This window comes from Budorcas taxicolor, chromosome 14, assembly GCF_023091745.1.
Source record: "Budorcas taxicolor isolate Tak-1 chromosome 14, Takin1.1, whole genome shotgun sequence".
In the NCBI taxonomy this organism is placed as follows: domain Eukaryota; kingdom Metazoa; phylum Chordata; class Mammalia; order Artiodactyla; family Bovidae; genus Budorcas; species Budorcas taxicolor.
In genome coordinates, this window is record NC_068923.1 from 77,509,330 (window position 1) to 77,524,308 (window position 14,979).

The window sequence follows — 14,979 nt, forward strand, 5'->3', positions numbered from 1 at the left end:
TGATGGAGCGAGTACTTAGTGAGGCAGAGAGGAGAAACTGCTCTTGAAAGAAGGCAGGGTGGGTCATTGTAGTTGAGCAGATGGTACAACTATGATAGCTTATGAACGATGTTGGATTCACAATCTCCAAAGAAGATTAACCTTTGGGACCAGCGACCAGGCTTGACCACTCAGGGCTCTTGTGTGGCAGAAGTTTTATTACAGTGAAAAGGGACAGAGAAAGCTCCTTACATAGACATCAGAAGGGGGCGGAGAGTACCCCCCACCCCCGCCCCCTGCTAGTCTTAGCAAGGGAGCTATATACTTTCTCAATTGGTTATTGCAGTAAATCAAAAGAATGTCTCAAGGTTGTAAAGATCTTACCAGAGCCACTCCCACAATATATATTTTAAGATAATAGGATTAGTCAGAAGGTTCTCAAGAAGGAGAAACATGTCCTCAAGCAGGACACATTGCTCTATCGACTAAGACAAAGCAATGTAGAAAAAAACGTTTATCCTTTTTTCCTCCTTGAGAACTCCAGAGCCCTATCTCCTCCTCCAGAGCCTCAGACCCCTTTCTCCTCCTTGGGGGACCCAGACTTCTTATCAGCCTGCCTAGGAATTGAGTCTCTCAACTACATCCCATAAACCTGGAGAGGCTGAGCACTCAGATGTGCTAGGTCTTCTGAGACAGCAAAATAGGCTTAAAATAGAGGAGTTACTAGAAAGTTTGTAGGCAAAATCAATATACACGTATCTCTGTAAAGAATGTCCCATTCTCCCCAAGCAGAGGAAGAGAGGCAGAGAAGGCAAGGGTAAGAAGGAAAGACTGATTGATTTCATTTTAAAAGAGATGGAAAGATACCATTTGTTTCTTTTATATGTGTGCTGAAAACACTTAAGATCCAGTCTCTTAGTAAATTTTAAGAATATAATACAGTATTGTTAACTATAGTTGCCATGCGGTACCTTACATCCTCAGAACTGATTCCTCTTAGTACAAACTGAAAGTTTGAAACCATTAGATAGTAGCTCCCATGGACAGTAAACCCTGACAGGCTACAGTGCGTGGGGTCAGAAAGAGTCAGACACGACTTAGCAACTAGACAACAACCCCATTTCCTCCACCCTGCAGTCCCTGGAAACCACCAGTCTTCTCTCTGATTCTGTGAGTTTGACGTTTTTTTTTTTCACATAGGAATGAGATCATACAATATTTGTCTTTCTGTGTCTGGTTTATTTCACCTAGCATAATGCCCTGCAGGTTTATCCATATTGTTGCAAATGGGAGGATTTCCGTCTTTATGTCTGAATAATATTCCATTGTATATAATCTCACAGTGTATGTATACATTAAAGCATCACGTTGCACACTTTAATGAGAACAAAAAAAATTGCATTGTATAACCTAAATTTATATAACTTTTGTCAATCATACCTCAGTAAAGTTGAGGGGAAAGAAATTAAAACAAATTCATAAGACCTAAAACCAAATACCAATAAAACAAAAGAAATGAATTGTCTGGTGAGAGATTGGTCAGTGAACACGTGAGTTGGTGTCTTGATCAGCACATGTGCTTCCTCATTTCATTTTTGTTGTTACTGTTTAGTCACTAAGTCACGTCCGAATCCTTTGCAACCTCATGGGCTGTATCCCGCCAGGCCCCTCTGTCCATGGGATTTCCCAGGCAAGCATACTGAAGTGGGTTGCCATTTCCTTCTCCAAGAGATCTCCCCAAGCCAAGGATCAAGCCCGCATCTCCTATACTAAGGTGAATTCTTTACCACTGAGCCACCGGGGAAGCCCTATGAGGTCTAAAACCTCAATGCTTGCTCCCTGTCTCCTCACCTAAACTGACATCTGCCGGTTGACAGACCCTGCCATGGACACAGAGCTGGAGATGAGCTTCTATATCGCCTTATTCTTAAGTATGCATGGGCAACCAAACATCTTCAGAGAGAAATGTGCAACATTAAAAAAGTACAAAGCAAAACTGACTCCCTAGGGCAGCAATGGAGATGAAGACACAGACGACAGACCTGTGGACACAGTGGGGAGGAGAGGGCGGGACAAACTGAGAGAGTGGCACTGAAGCATGGACTTTACCGTATGCAAAACAGGAAGCTGCTGTATGCCACAGGGAGCTCAATGCAAACCTGGTTACCTGTGACAGCCTAGAGAGGCAGGATGGGGTGGGAGGTGGAAAGGCGGCTCAAGAGGGAGGGGACATACGTTACCTATGGCTGCTTCATGTTGATGTGTAGCAGAAACAAACACAGTATTGTGAAGCAGTTATCCTCCGTCTAGTCAAGGCTATGGTTTTTCCAGTGGTCACGTATGGATGTGAGAGTTGGACTGTGAAGAAGGCTGAGTGCCGAACATTGATGCTTTTGAACTGTGGTGTTGGAGAAGGCTCTTGAGAGTCCCTTGGACTGCCAGGAGATCCAACCAGTCTATTCTGAAGATCAGCCCTGGGATTTCTTTGGAAGGAATGATGCTAAAGCTGAAACTCCAGTACTTTGGCCACCTGATGCGAAGAGTTGACTCATTGGAAAAGACTCTGATGCTGGGAGGGATTGGGGGTAGGAGGAGAAGGGGACAACAGACAATGAGATGGCTGGATGGCATCACGGACTCGATGGACATGAGTCTGAGTGAACTCTGGGAGTTGGTGATGGACAGGGAGGCCTGGCGTGCTGTGATTCATAGGGTCGCAAAGAGTCGGACATGACTGAGCAACTGAACTGAACTCCCTAGGAGTTGGTTCATGGGGAAAAAAAACTTTAAAAAGTTTACAGTTAGTATCTTCAGATATATCTACAGCTGAGAGTGAAAATGAGAACGAGAGATCCCATAAAACAAAAGAATTGAAATTAGGGTCTCAAACTGATATCTACAACCCATGTTCCTAACACCATTATACACAATAGCCAAAGGTGAGAACAACCTCAGTTTCCGTGACACTGACACACCCATGAGCATATAAACAAAGTGTGGCATATAGGTACAACGGCCTTAAATAGGCAATTCTGCATGAATGAAACACCATATGATTCTACTTACACATGTCAGTCAGTCAGTTCAGACTCTCAGTCTTGTCTGACTCTTTGTGACCCCATGGACTGCAGCAAGAATACTGGAGGCAAGCATACTGGAGTGGGTGGCCATTTCCTTCTCCAGGGGATCTTCCTGACCCAGGGATCGAACCTGTGTCTCTTGCCTCTCCTGCATTGGCAGGCAGATTCTTTACCACTGTGCTACCTGACTACCCTTAGGTCAGTGCATGTAGAATGTTTTTCCTCCCAAGTGAATGGTGGCAGTATGGTCAATGGGAAAGCCCAGGTTAACATCTCCAAATACTAATAGCTACACTGATTTTTAAAAAACAAGTCAATTTAAGGAAGAATGTTAATGAGTAATAGTATAGGGGTGTGCAGGTAAGCAAAGCTTGGAAACTTTGGGTTAAGCTGCAGGCACACTAAGATCCTGTCTCCTGGGGCTGCATTCACCTTTACTTGTCCTGAGTCACTCTCTCTGTCTCTAGAAGGCAAGGAGAAAAGCACAGAAAATTGATACATGAGCTTAATTCTATCAATAATGAGAATAGCTGGTGGTATGAAAGAGATGGAAAGCTTAGAAGGCAGTGTCTTGGAGTTTAGAAGGAGGAAGTAGGACTCTGGGAGCTTGCCAAAGTTTGAGACTGACTCATGGTCACGTTTGCTTCCACAAAAACTGCTGTGAAGTATAGCCCAGAGTAACCTCAGTAAACGTTTATAAAATGAGTCCCTTAGACTGAGAGGGAGTAGAATTTTTGTATTAATTTATTTAGGGTAATGCTAGCTGTGGTCTGATTCCACTTAAAATAGGATGGCTTGGGCTTCCCTGATGGCTCAGTGGTAAGGAATCCGCCTGCCAGCGCAGGAGACAAAGGTTTGATCCCTGGTTCAGGAAGATCCCACATGCTGCAGAGCAACTAAGGCCGTGCACCACAACTGCTGAGCCTGTGCCCTAGAGCCCTGGAACGGCATCTGCTGAGCCCACATGTTGCAACTGCTGAAGCCCGTGTGCCTAGAGCCGGTGCTTTGCAACAAGAGAAGCCACAGCAGTGAGAAGCCTGCCCACCAGAATGAAGAGTAGCCTCCACTCTCTGCAACTAGAGAAACGACCACAAGGCAGCAAAGACCCAGCACAGCCAAAAAAAAATTACTTAAGAGGAATGAGAGGACCAGAAATTGAAAATTAAATTTAAAAATTAAAATGTAGTTATGGATAATCTCAATATGGCAGAAAATAAAGGCCAAATGGCTTTCAGATGAGGTTGGCATTTAAAAGCCTATATACAAAAAGGAAAATGAAAGGTATGAATCACCTCCAAGGATAATACCAAGAAGGCTGAAGAGTGGTCTGAAGCTTGTAAATAATGCTGAAGATATTCATTTGTTGCAAATATTTTATTGAGGAAAAACATCAAACATGTGCAAAAGTAGACAGAATAGTATGATGAAATACTGTGTAACCATGATCCAGCCACAATAATTCCTATTTGACTAGGGGGTCAGCAAGTTCTGGCCTAAGGGCCAAGCCCAGCCCACTAGTTTTTTTATAGATAAAGTTTTATTGGAACACAGTCAAATTCATTCCTTTATATTAATATTTTGCCTGTGGCTGCATTCACATTGGATCTTCCCTGGTGGCTCAGACGGTAAAGCGTCTGCCTACAATGCGGGAGACCTGGGTTCACTCCCTGGGTCGGGAAGATCTCCTGGAGAAGGAAATGGCAACCCACTCCAGTATTCTTGCCTGGAAAATCCCATGGATGGAGGAACCTGGTTAGGCTACAGTCCAGGGGGTCGCAAAGAGTCGGACACGACTGAGCGACTTAACAGGATAGTTGGATACTGTCAACAAAGACATTGGCCCACAGCCACTACCTGGCTCTTCATGAAACCATTTGCTAACCTCTGATTATTTCTCCCCTAATCAATACCCCTGCCACATTTCTCTACCTGCCTGCCAGCCCCACTTGTATTATATTGAAGGAAATAATCATCAAGCCGCTTGATTGAGAAATAGTTCAGTATGTACTTCTAAACCGTAAGATCACTTTCATTCCAAAGAAGAGATTTTACAGTAATTTCTTAATTTCATAAATAGCCAGTATGTGTTCCCATAATTGGAGAAATTAGGATCCCACATGCCTCAGGCAACTGGGCCTGCACACCGCAGCTGCTGGGCCCGCATGCCTGAACTAGAGAAAAGCCTGCTCACTGCAGCCAGGAGCCCCTAGCACCACAACAAAAGATCACGCCTACTGCAACTAAGGGCTGATGCAGGCAAAAATAACAAAAACGGAATTTAAAAATAATAATTGAAAAGCTATAGCTGATTCTTTTTTTTCTCCAGGGACCCCTTACCCTATCCACTAATATTATCAGTTGTTAGTCTAGTTATTATCTTAAAATGTGTGTCACAGCAGTAAAAAATTTTCTTTGTCAATTACTTTGTCAGGTATTTAATTGTGCATTTTAAAGTCCTTTGTCATGTACAGACAGTTATTATTGTATTCTGATGCTTTTGCAAAAGTGCTTCATCTTCCAGAAGATTCATAGTAAGGACTTTGGGACAAGTACATGTTTCTGATAACTTTCAGATCATACTGCTGAATTTGGTAAGAAATGAAAGAATCCTAATGGAAAATCTGATGGTGTCATAAAACTATTAAGAAAAGAATTGCTTGTTGAGTGAACTGGTAGATATGGTTATATTAATTTTCATGCTTTTTTGTCTGGAATATTATTGGTTTTGATCTGTGTTTTCCAGATATAAGGAAACCCTTCCCCTCATGCTAATTATGATTTAAAAGCAGTTTGGTAAATTACGTCTCTATGAGTAGAATTGAAGCACTTATCTTTTCTTTCTACCTGATTCATCCAGAAATCTGAAGCACTTAGGTTCTGAACAGCCTTATCAGGCAAACAGGAAAGGCTGCTTCCTGGCAGGTGCAGGAATCTAGATATTTGCGGGACCTCTAGAAGAAAGAAATTCATCCAGCCTTTGGCATGGCTTTCCTGGCCTTGAGAGGCCTATAAACAGTTCAGTCTGAGACTCCTTATGAAAAGTCTCAATATAGCTAGCGTAAAAACCCTATGTAATCAGTTAACCGGACTTAATTTGTAAGCAAATTAGTCTCAATTTAGTTGTATGTGGTAAAAGTGAGGGTAATTTTGGAGAGAAAAAGGTTATATTTCAATGGCTATTAAATTCTAGTTCTGTTAGTTAAGGTCTGTATTTACGCTCTAAGACTCACCTTCCAGATTACTCACCTCCTAGATATATAACAGCTTGTCTTTGAGTTCTGCAGAACGAAGGCCCTCACCCACCCAGGTGGAGGATGGTAACGCGAGGCTGCGCACGAGTCCTGGACACCGCTTGGTTTCTTCACCACCAGCCAACTGCAAGAAAGTCACACAATCTCTAGCCCTCACCCTAAAGTTTGTGTTTAAAAACTCTTCCCCCCAACCATCAGGGAATTCAGGTCTTTTGAGGATGGCTGGCCTGTTCTACTTGTGTGTGTGTCTGCTTAGTCGCTCAGTCGTGTCTGACTCTTTGCTACCCCATGGACTGTAGCCTGCCAGGCTCCTCTGTCCATGGAATTTTCCAGGCAAGACTACTGGAATGGGTTGCCATTTCCTACTCCAGAGGATCTTCCTGATGCAGGGATTAAAGCCGTGTCTCCTGCGTCTCCTGCACTGGCAGACGGATTCTATACCACTGCACCGTCTGGGAAGCCCATAAACCTTTCTCTGCTCTAAACTCTGACATTTCAGTTTGTTTAGTCTGTGTCTTGGGACAACAATAAGTAGCCTGAAAAATGTTGCTGAGGTACAAATCTACTTTGACTTTCAGTTACCACCATTTATGACTGAAAGGTTTCACTCCCCAGAACCATCTGTTAACAAGTCTCCGAGGACAAAGACTCCACGACCTGCTTGATGATCTGCCTGACTAATAGCAGAGCCTGGTATCAATCCATATATGTTGAATCAATATCATGTAGCCTATAAATCCTTCACAGCACTTGCTGAGTTGACTTCAATAGTGCAGTACCAAGTCAGGTTATTTCAATAAAAACCAAGTCTGACACCCCTAAGGCACAAGTCTTAGACTGCTTTCCATAAACTTCCAGATGTCTTCCTTTAAAAACACCCGTCTCTTACTAAAAGTCCACACAAGTACTTCCATCAAAATTTGTTCAACTCTGCTAAGCAGGTAATTGCTTCTGCAACAGCTAGGTCAGCTGTCTACTACAGCATCCATTGGTTGGGATTCATGATATTACTCTGTTTATGTCTGTCTCATTTGCTGGGCTGTGAGCTTCTGGAACTTGGCTGTCTGGTTCACTGTTTACCCAAACAAGTGGCTATATGCATAAGGATAGTCATAATGAAAATGTTGGTTTGTGCACATGGTTGGAGCAATCCATGTCCAGGAAGATTTTTGCTCTATTTGTAGGGTATATATTTATTTAAATTCACACATTTAAAATCTTTGAATTCCTTAATCAGTTCATATCAACTCTGTGTATGAGGAAGATCAGTATCTCCAATTTACTAAGGAAACTGACGCAGAAGGTCACAGTCTAAATAAATCCAAGGTTACCCGGGGAAGAGACTGAACACCCTGGTTAACGTCACCTGTGACCGGCGGGAGGCGCGCCGGAGGCCTTTTGGACTCTTTCGGCCACCGTAGCCGGGTCCTCTCTCCCCGCCCTCTATTTATGCGCCTGCGCGCTGCGGGAACGCCGTCCATTTCTCCATCAGCCTGAGAGGACGTCGCGGTTGAGGTGAGTCGTGCGCCTACTGCCTCCCTTGTTTGGATTCCCCCGCCTGCAGCCTCCCGCCGCGGGTCTGCCTCTCTAGCCGTTACTCTGCATCTCTGGGATCGGGAAACCTCGGACCTCTGACCCGTGTCGACCCCAGCTTCCCGGCGTTGCGGTCTCTTCGGGGAGGGTCTCCCGGGGACCCCGGGTTTGCTGAGGGGCGTGAGAGGGGCCTCGAGGAACCGCCAGGCTTCTGAGGCAGCCGGCCCGGCCCCGGGGACCGCTGCGTATCTCACCGCGCCGAGCGTGACCTTGGCGGCGTCCTTTGACCTGTCCGGTCCCGGTGTTTTCACCTGCAGGAAGGGAGTGGTTTCCTCCTCGGGGCTCCGTGGGCGCTCGGTGGCTGTGGCTTTGTGGTGGCGTTCGGGGTTGGGGTTGGGAGGCTGGAGGGCGGGGGCGGGCCTGCCGCAGCCCCCTCCGCGCGCGCACGGCCTTCTCGCCCCGCGCGGGCGGCGCTCGCCGGGAGCCCGGGGGACCTGCTGGGGTCCCGCCCGGGTGTTAGTCCTGACTGCGCGACCTTGAGATGGCCCCCTGACCTTCGTGCGTCACGGTTTTTGTCAGTAAAACGGGCAAACCCCTGCTCACAGGATTAAGTGAGTTGGTGGTAGAGTTGCTCGCACTTGTGCTATCAGCCTAGAGCCGCTGCTGATCTTTCCTGTAATTCGGAGAGGTCCGTGTCTTTCTTGTACCCCGGTTACTGTTGGGCCGCAATCGGCTTGCTTATTTAGGGTGGTCGTTCAGTGTGTGAAAGGGAAAAAGATGAAGTCACTAAGCCCCTAAAGAGCTTAAGTTTTGGTAGAGGAGTTGGTCCACTGTCCTGCTCGTGTCTCTAGGTACTAAAATGTATTATGCAGAAGAGTTCTAAGAGCTCTCTCTTCATTCTAGCCGTCGAGAAGAAAAACTGCCATGTCCACTGCTTTGGCAAAACCTCAGATGCGTGGCCTCCTGGCCAAACGTCTGCGATTTCATATTGTTGGAGCATTCGTGGTCTCCCTGGGGTTTGCAACTTTCTATAAGGTATGTATGTTTTATTTTTACTTTGTGCTCGCGGTCCAAAAATGTTTTCGATTTGAAAATGTATTTCATTTTCATACATAGTTCTTAGAGTCTTTTAAAGAAATTCGTTTTGTAGGGTGCTCCCTTGCTCTTACCTTTCTCCACCCACCTCAGTGTGATGGGGGCAGTATCTCATTCTCCACATGGCTTGTCTTCCATCTTTAAATGAAGCTTAATTTGGTAGGGCTGCCATAACAAAATACCACAAAGTGGGTGGCTTCCACACTAGAAAAAAATTTTTGAGGCTAAAAATCCAAGATCAAGATGGCTGTGGGGGACTTACCTGACCATCCAGTGGTTAAGACTCGAAGCTTCCAGTGCAGGGGGCATGGGATCTATCCCTGGTTGGGGAACTAAGATCCCACCTGCCACCAGTGCCCCCCAAAAAAACAAAAAAACTTTGGGGTTGATTTCTGCTGCTGTAGAACATGTCTGTCTTCTCTCTCTCATCACATGGTCCTATATGTGTTAGTATGTTTCTGTCTGAATTTTGTCCTCCTATAAGGATGCTAGCCAAATTAAGATCCATCCTAAAAAGTTCCTTTTAACTTATTACTTCTTTGTTGTTTAGTTGCTAAGTCATGTCCAACTTATGTGGCCCCATGGACTGTAGCCCGCCAGGCTCCTCTGTCCATGGGATTTCACACATAGTAATACTAGAATACTGGAGTGCATTGCTCTTTCCCTCTCCAGGGGCTCTTCCGGGCCCAGGGATTGAACCCCGGTTGAATTGTTGACCACCAAGCCACTAGGGAAGCCCTAATTACTTATTTAACGGCCTTAATGAAATAATGGGCTTCAAGGTGAACGCAAACTTGGTGATTTATGTTGTCTTTAGATATTGTTTCTAATAATCTAAAAAATAAACCCTGAATGTGATTGTTACCTTTTAGTTTGCTGTGGCTGAGAAAAGAAAGAAGGCATATGCAGACTTCTACAGAAATTATGATTCCATGAAAGATTTTGAGGAGATGAGGAAGGCTGGTATCTTTCAGAGTGCAAAGTGATTTGGAATATAAAGGTAATATGGTTATTTTAAGTTACTGTTTAAAATCGTTCAGTTGTGTGTATACATAAAATATACAATCTTAATTACATACAGTTCAGTATTGTCAAGTACCTTTACATTGTTGCACAACCCATCTTGCAAATGGGTATCCATCTGTACCCATGAAATATTTCCCCCTTCCCCAGGCAGTCACCATGCTTCTGTCTGGGTACCTTATGTAATATCCTCAAGGTTTACTCATTACAGCTGTGTGAGAATTTTCTTGTTAAGGCTAAGTAATCCATTTTTATCTGTATACCATATTTTGTTTAATCATTCATCTGTTACTGATTCCTTATAATCATTAAATCCTTATAATCTGTTAAAGATTCTTTATACAGCTTTTGGCTCTTGTGAATAATGCTGCTGTTCTGTGTGCATATCTCTTTGATACCCTGCTTTTAATACTATTTTGAGTGTACACTCAGAAGTGGAGTTGCTAAATCATATGATGTTCTGGTTTTAAATTTTTAAGGAACCACCATACTCTTAAATAGTGGCTGCTCTATTTAACACTTCACCAACTTTTGTGTGCAAGGATCTTTCCACGTCCTTGCCGACACTTGTTTTCTGGTTTTTTGATAGTAGCCATCCTAATGAGTGTTAGGTATTGTTTTCTTTTGGTCTTTGTTTGTATTTCCCTAATGGTTAATGATGTTGAGCCTCTTTTCCCATGCTTGTTAGCTGTTTGTATATCTTCTTTGGAGAAATATCTATGCAAGTCTTTTGCCCATTTTTAATTGGATAGTTTTTTGTTGAGTTGTAGGAGTTATTTAAAAGCCCCTATCAGCTATGATTTAGATATTTTGTCCCATTCTGTAATTGCCTTTTCAATCTATTAATTGTGTCTTTTGGTGAACAGACATTTGAAATTCTGATGTTTTCTGATTTATTTTTTTGCCTGTACTTTTGGTGTCATATTTAAGAAATCATTGACAAATTCACTGTGATAAAGTATTATTTTTTCCTGAAGTTTTATAGTTTTATTAGCTCTTACCTTTAGGTCTTTGATCTATTTTGAGTTAATTTTTGGATATGATGTTAAGGAAATGGTTTGCTTCATTCTTTTGCATGTGAATATCCAGTTTTCCGAACACCATTTGTTGAAAAAATTTTCCTTTTCCCGTTAGTCTTAGTACCGTTGGTGTTCTTCTCTATCTGGATGGGTTTATTTCGGTACTCTAGTCTATGGCATTAGTTTATATTTCCATCTTTATGCTGATACTACACTCTTGATTACAATACCTTTATAGTAGGTTTTGAAATCAGGAAGTGTTAGTCCTCCAGAGTTGTCTTTTTCAAGATTGTTTTGGCTGTTCATGATCTTATTGATAATCCACATGAACTTTAGGATGCATTTTCCTATTTCTCAAACGCTGTTGGGATTTTGATAGGAATTGCATTATACAGATCACTTTGGGTAGTGCAAACATCTTGACAGTTACAAGTATTCTAGGTCATGAACACAAGATGTGTTTCTGTTTATTTGTTTCTTTAATTTCAGCAATGTTTTATACTTTTCAGTAGATTAAGTCTTGCCTCCTTGTTGAAGTTTATTCCTAAGAATTGTAGTTTAATGCTAATATAATTGAGATTGTTTTAATTTGCTTTTCTGATTATTCATTGTTAGTGTATAGAAACACTACTGATTTTGTGTGATTACATATCCTGTAGCTTTGCAGAGTTATTCTAACAGTTCTGTGTGTGTGAGAGAGAGATCGATCAATCTTTGAGGGTTTTCTGCATATAAGATCAGATCATCTGCAGATAGCTTTACTTCTTCCTTTCCAATTTGGATGTCATTTCTTTTCTTCCCTAATTGCCCTGGCTAGGATTTCCAGTACTGTGTTGAAGAGAAGCGGCAAAAATGTGCATCCTTGTCCCCGCCAACCCCGACCTTAGAGGAGAAACTTTTTAAGTCTTTTACCATTGAGTATATTAGCTGTGGGTTTCTCATATATCACCTTTATTATGTTGAGGTAGTTTTTCTTCCTATTCTTTATTTGAATTTTTTTTTAATCATGGAAAGGTATTAAATTTTTCAAATGCTTTCTTGAATCAGTTAAAATGATCATGTGACTTTTTGTCCTTCTGCGGTGTATTTTTCATATGTTGAATCATCCTTGTTCATGGTGTATAATCCTTTTAATGAACTGTTGAATTGTTGGCTAGTATTTTATGAAGATTTAGCATCTGTATTTGGGCTATTGCTCTGTAATTTGTGTTTAATATATTTGATGGTCTTATAGAATGTGTTTTGTTTTTTTTTTTACTTTTATTTTTGGCTGTGCTAGGTCTTTGTTGCTAAGTGGGCTTTTCTCTAGTTGCTGTGAGCGGGGGCTTTTCTTTCCAGGGGCTCCTCTTGTTGGCAGAGCACAGGCTCTTCGGCCACAGGCTTCAATAGCTGTGGCTCATGGGCTGTCATGGCAGCTCCCAGGCTCTGGAGCACAGGCTCAGTGGTTGCAGCGCACGGGCTTAGTTGCTTTGCAGCATGTGGGATGAAACCTGTGTCTCTTCATTCGCAGGTGGATTCTTTACCACTGAGCCACCAGGGAAGCCCCAAATGTTTTGTATTTTTAAATAAGATGGTGAGTCAGATGTGGCCACGAGACGTGAGAGAGACAGGAAAACATGGAAGGGCAGTCTCTCCCGCATACACGTTTAAGATGTCTTTACTGTTATAGAAAGTTAAAAAATACATAGAGTGAATTTGAAAGTGTTCCCCTCTCCAGTTTTTTGGAAGAGCTTGAGGAGGATTGGGGTTAACTTTTTTAAATGTTTGGTAGAATTAACTTGTGAAGCCATCTTATCCTAGGCTTTTTGTTTGTTGAGTGTTTTTTGATTGTGGATTTAATCTTCTTACTTAGTTAAAGTCTGTTTCTTGGTGTGTTTTTTATAATCTTTATTTTCTGTGGCTTTGGTTTAGCTTTTCTTTCTCTGCCTTTTAAGGGGTAAACTTAGGTTGTTGATTTGATCTTTTTAAACTTCTCTTCTTAAACCTACTTTGACCCATTGGTGGTTGGAGAGTATGTTGTTTAATCTCAACTTATTTGTGGATTTTTCTATTTTCCTTCAGTTCAGTTGCTCAGTTGTATCCGACTCTTTGCAACCCCATGGACTGCAGCGCACTAGGCCTCCCTGTCCATCACCAACTGCCCAAATTGACTCAAACTCATGTCCATCAAGTCAGTGATGCCATCCAACTATCTCATCCTCTGCTGTCCCCTTCTCTTGCCTTCAATCTTTCCCAGCATCAGGGTCTTTTCCAGTGAGTCAGTTCTTCGCATAAGGTGGCCAAAATATTGGCGTTTCAGCATCAGTCCTTCCAGTGAGTATTTAGGACTGATTTCCTTTAGGATGGGCTGGTTGGATCTCCTTGCAGTCGAAGGACTCTAAAGAGTCTTCTCCTACACCACAGTTCAAAAGCATCAATTCTTCAGCAGTCAGCTTTCTTCCTAGTCCAACTCTCACATTCATACATGACCACTGGAAAAACCGTAACCTTGACTAGATGGACCTTTGTTGGCAAAGTAATGTCTCTGCTTTTCAATATGCTGTCTAGGTTGGTCATAGCTTTTCTTCCAAGGAGTAAGCATCTTTTAATTTCATGGCTGCGATCACCATCTGCAGTGATTTTGGAACCCCCAAAATAAAGTCTGTCACTTTTTCTACTGTTTCCTCATCTATTTGCCATGAAGTGATGGGACCAGATGCCATGATCTTAGTTTTGTGAATGTTGAGCTTTAAGCCAGCTTTTTCACCCTCCTCTTTCACTTTAATCAAGAGGCTCTTTAGTTTTTCTTCTTTCTGCCATAAGGGTGGTGTCATCTGCATATCTGAGGTTATTGATGCTTCTCTTGGCAATCTTTGATTTCCAGCTTGAGCTTCATCCAACCCAGCATTTCTCATGATGTACCCTGCATATAAGTTAAATAAGCAGGGTGACAATATACAGCCTTGACGTACTCCTTTCCCAGTTTGGAAACGGTCTGTTGTTCCATGTCCAATTACAACTGTTGCTTCCTGACCTGCATGCAGATTTCTCAAGAGTCAGGTTAGGTGGTCTGGTATTCCCATCTTTTTCAGAATTTTCCAGTTTGTTGTGATCCACACAGTCTTGGCCTTGGCATAGTCAATAAAGCAGAAATAGATGTTTTTCTGGAACTCTCTTGCTTTTTCGATGACTCAGTAGATGTTGGCAATTTGATCTCTGGTTCCTCTGCCTTTTCTAAAACCAGCTTGAGCATCTGGAAGTTCACAGTTCATGTACTCTTGAAGCCTGGCTTGGAGAAGTTTGAGCATTACTTTACTAGTGTGTGAGTTGAGTGCATTTGTGCGGTAGTTTGAGCATTCTTTTGCATTGCCTTTCTTTGGGACTGCAATGAAAACTGACCTTTTCCAGTCCTGTGTCCATTGCTGAGTTTTCCAAATTTGCTGGCATATTGGGTGCAACACTTTCACAGCATCATGTTTTAGAATTTGAAATAGCTTAGGTGGAATTCCATCACCTCCACTAGCTTTGTTCATAGTGATGCTTCCTAAGGCTCACTTGACTTCGCATTCCAGGATATCTGGCTCTAGGTGAGTGATCACAGCATCGTGGTTACCTGGGTTGTTAAGATCTTTTTTGCATAGTTCTTCTGTATATTCTTGCCATCTCTTAATATCCTCCTCTTCTAGTTTAGGTGCATACCATTTCTTTCCTTTATTGAGCCCATCTTTGCATGAAATGTTCCCCTTGGTATATCTGTTTCTTCTGTTAGGATTTCTAGTTTCATCCATTGTGACCAGCAAAGATACTTTATGTGATTTCAGTCTTAAAATCTGTTGTTCTATGACCTAACATGGAAATTAATCCATTATGCACTTAAGAAAAAGTATATATATTCTGATGTTGGGTAGAATGAGATTTGATTGGTCTGTAGTGTTCAAGTCCTCTTATTTTCTTAATGATCTGTCTGGTCATTTCAGTTATAGCCATTATTGAAAGTATTGGGTTTGCCAAAGAGTTTGT